We start from the raw sequence: 4,203 nt of genomic DNA, 5'->3' as shown, positions 1-4,203 counted from the left end.
CTGATACAATGGAAAGACTGCATTGAAAACTTCGTATTTGGTGATTTTTTTTTTCTCTAGTTCCTAAATTATTTCTTGTGGGTATAAAGGTACCTAATATTCTAAAGAGTAATAAAACCAGTTTCAAACTTTGAGTCTACCTATCAATTAAAGAAACTCTCTGCAGTATTTTCTTTTAATAATATTTTTGTCATTTCATTTGCTGTTACAAAGCATTTCAGGATTGAGAATTTCTTCCTCCAGATTATTCCTCCTTGATATTTAAAATGGTCTCCCATATTGATTCCAACTCCATTGATACTGTTCTACCATTTCTGTCATAAGCTGCTTTCCCCCCACCCAATAGATAGATAGATAGATAGATAGATAGATAGATAGATAGATATTGAACCATATTGTTCTATACTCTGTGATATAATCTTAATCACTTCCATAGTTTTATCACCTATATAATATCAGAATGTTGCTTTCTAGTCCCAGCCTCTTTCCAGAGCTTCATTTTCAACTGCTGAATGTATAATTATCTATAAAGATGCCATATCATCCATAAATTCAACTCTCAATTTGATTAATCAAAAATAACTTAAACTTGTACTTCTATATATTTATTTTTATATTTACTATGACTGTAAGTATATATACACCAAACCGTGTATGCCACTTTTTTCTCCTCACAATTGCATCCTGGATCTCTGCAAACAAAAGGCTTTGTGATTGGACATCTTTTCATTGCCTCCCATAGCATCTTTTGTATACTCTATCATCATATTTTATACAATAAAATAATTATTCATTTTCCTGCCAGTGTTCCCAATTATAGTGCAAACTTTATCTGCAATGAGCATTATTTTTTGTTAATCTTGCATCCTATCTCTCAAATGGTGCCTAGCACAATGAACAAATTTAATCAGTGTTGACAAATAGATGACTCAGTCATGCAGTTTATAAGACTGACTTCATTATCTTCATCTCTTTTTTTAAGTAGGCTCCACACCCAGCATGGGGCTTGAACTCATGACCCTGAGATCAAGCATCACATGCTCTTCCAACTGAGCCAGCGAGCATGTATACAGTCTCCCACTAACAGAAATCATGCAGTCAAGTTCCCCACATTTGGGAAATTTACAGAGGTCAACACAACGTGAGTGCAATGGATGGGCCTCACCCTGGGAGGTGATCTTGGTATCTCCGTGGCCAAGTGTTTATTATCTTCATCTTCTTCAGTATTAGAATTATTTAGTTCGGGTGTTTTACAATTACAGTGTTCTCCATTTATACTTCCTTTGTTGTCTAAAACACATTTATCTAAAGCTGACAGTTCATAATTACATCATTGGTGAATTGCTTGTAGAAGTTAGGAAAATGATGATGTATATTGTTGTGATTTTCAGTGTCATGGTTTAGAATGGAGAACAGGCAAGAATTAATTCCTTTTTACTGTCTCAAAGATGTATAAATATAAGGAGATCTCTGATTCCTTCAATGACTGGCAACCTCTCACCAACCATGTGCATCCAGCCTCCCTAAGTTGATGTGGAATTCAGAGATGGCATGGTTGATCCTCTGACCCCACTCCTCACCTCATTTAAGAGACACATTTCCTTTTATTAGACATGTCCACAAGACTCTTTCTGTAATCCCAGTTTCAACATTTGAAAACAATAATTTTGTTATTACTTTATTACTTAGGTAATGTATTTTGAATATTATTTAAAGCATTTTGGAGAAGTAGTAATGAATAACATTGTTGCCTGATGAAGATGTAGGAATATCTCTATATGATTTTTATTCTTAAGAAAATAATTTCCCCAGTGTTAGACTTTTCATTTTGAGTTGCATTTTCCTGGAACTTTTATTCATTCAACAAATACTGAGCAGTGGTTATGTGCCAGGCACTCCTTGTTTTTATAGTTGCTTTTTTTTTTTTTTTTAATCTTCCCTGCTCAAAGCTACCAAAACTGTGTTCCCAAAGCACAGATCTGTGTCTGTCCTCTTTTTAAAATCCTCAATAGAGCTACCATGCTCCAGAACAAGTCCCAAAGGCCCTCCTTTTCCTGCCTCGTCACCCAGTAGCCACACATGACCTCTCACCATTCCTCAATTCTTTTCAATCCATGCGCTTATTTACCTTTGCTCGTTCTGTACCCTCCATTTGAAATTTACTTTGCTTTGATAACACCTCTCTGACCCATCCCCTCCGGGGATAAAATTTCATCAGCCGCAGCCTTAGGTCCCCAAAGCACATCAGGGCATCTATGACCGTATTATGGCTGGTAGTCTGACCATCTCCCATCCTATCCATTTTATTTAATGCTTAGGATGTGAAAGATGCTCAACAAATATCTGAAAGATGTTGAAATATACACTAAATCCAAAATGTGTCATATGTCTTTGCAAGCTTCCTTTGCCTTAGCGTTCCAGCAGGCCAGCCCAGTGACCATCCATTTAAAATTACAAAGTAGCAATATATAGGTATATAGATCTATCACAGTCATAGAAAGAGATGTTCCCAAGGAGCCTTAAAAAATCAAAGCAAATGGTTCTGTCTCGTTCCTTGTTTTTTATTACTCAAATCATTGGTCTGTTTTTTGTTTGTTTGTTTGTTTGTTTAAGTTACTTAGCGGACTCTCTTCTCTGCTATTATATTGCTCTTTTATTTGTCTAGTGGTTCTTTTTCTGGCTTCTTTACGGATTCCTATCTATTTTAACAGTAGGATCTCCATCTATGCTACAGTTACACTTCTCATCTACCATTCCTTTCAGTATCTTTGCAGATGTCAATGACATAAATCTAAAGCTGCACCCTGACCTCTCACCTAGGCTCCCATTCTGTATTTCCAAGACCTCATATTACTCATATGCCAAACAACATTCACTGCACCTACTTCACGATCACTATCCCCACTTCAGCTCTTCTTTCCAATTATCACTCTTTGAGATAACTACTATTATCTCAGCTTAACATATTGAAGTTATCTTTATCTCTTTCTTTGTTCTTTATGTCTAACACTATATTTATTCAAAATTCTTTTTACTCTTTATTGCCTTGACTCTGAGATCAGCTCATATTACTTTATCTCTGCAAGAGCAGTCCAGTTGGTCCTATTTACTCCAGAATCTTCCTTCCTTATTCATTCCGTCTATGGCTGACAAGCTAATTAGGGCAATAATGCTAGCTGTTGTTTGCGAGTAAATTCTAAAATCTCAATGGCTGAAAACACCCAAACACACTCCTGTTACACATCAACGCAGATGTTTCTAGTCAAGCAGCTTCAATTCAGGAATTCAGGCTCTTTCTGTCTCATGGCCCCATTCATATCTAGGTCCTTGGAATGCCTCCGTTTAGCGAGCGGATAGGGAAGACACACCTACTTCTTAACCACTTTGACAGAGGTAACACATATCACTTCCATTCAAATTTCATTGGCCAAACTCTACATATAGCTTCACATAACCAAAGAAACACTGGGAAATAAATACAGCTATGTCCTGTGGAAGAGCAGAAAATGACTTTTGGCATTGCAGAGCAGTCTCTGTCACTTTCACCTCTCCAAAACATGACACAGACCCAGAAAAGAATATTTTCTAAAAGAATGAAGTCTCAGTCCCTACCCTAAGTGTCCAGACCTTCATAATATGATGCCACTGTTGTTTGGATAAAGAAGAGATTACCTGAGCCCTAATCCAGTTATACCACAAAGAAAGATGCCTTTTCTACCCACTCAGGATCTGACCTGGAAATATGATAAGTCTTCTTAATTTTTAGGAAATTGTTGAACTAACCAAAGCAACAATACTGCTTCCTGGGTCTGTGGCAATATAGATGATTTTACTTAACATCACAGGACTCTTAAGAAAAAAACGGCCCAGCTACATGTTATGAGGAAAAACACCAGTCCATTGACTATCACCTGAGGCCAGTTAACCAGACTACTTCATTTCCAAGCTCATCATTGTGGTGGTCTTGATACTCAGTAACGCCAATTGAGAACAACTGCAGTTACATCAGCCACACAATGATCTCTAATCTGAGTAGAATAACAGAATCAGTTAAGCACAACCATAGTTTTATTCTTTCCTTCACCTAAGTTAATATAGGAATGTTGTTGAGGTGGGATGCCTGGGTGGCTCAGAAGTTGAGCATCTGCCTTTGGCCCAGGGTGTGATCCTGTGAAGTACCAGGATCCCTGCATGAGCCTGCTT

The 4,203-nt window shown here is 37.2% G+C and overlaps 1 pseudogene; it reads right to left on the bottom strand.

Moving 5' to 3' along the window:
• Positions 1–1,056: 1,056 nt before the first annotated feature.
• LOC121490300 lies at positions 1,057–1,206 on the bottom strand (annotated as a pseudogene).
• Between the last annotated feature and the right edge of the window lie 2,997 nt (positions 1,207–4,203).

This window comes from Vulpes lagopus, chromosome 4 (genome assembly GCF_018345385.1).
Source record: "Vulpes lagopus strain Blue_001 chromosome 4, ASM1834538v1, whole genome shotgun sequence".
Lineage (NCBI taxonomy): Eukaryota > Metazoa > Chordata > Mammalia > Carnivora > Canidae > Vulpes > Vulpes lagopus.
Note: the sequence above shows the minus strand (reverse complement) of the source record. Positions and strands in the feature narration are given on the sequence as shown.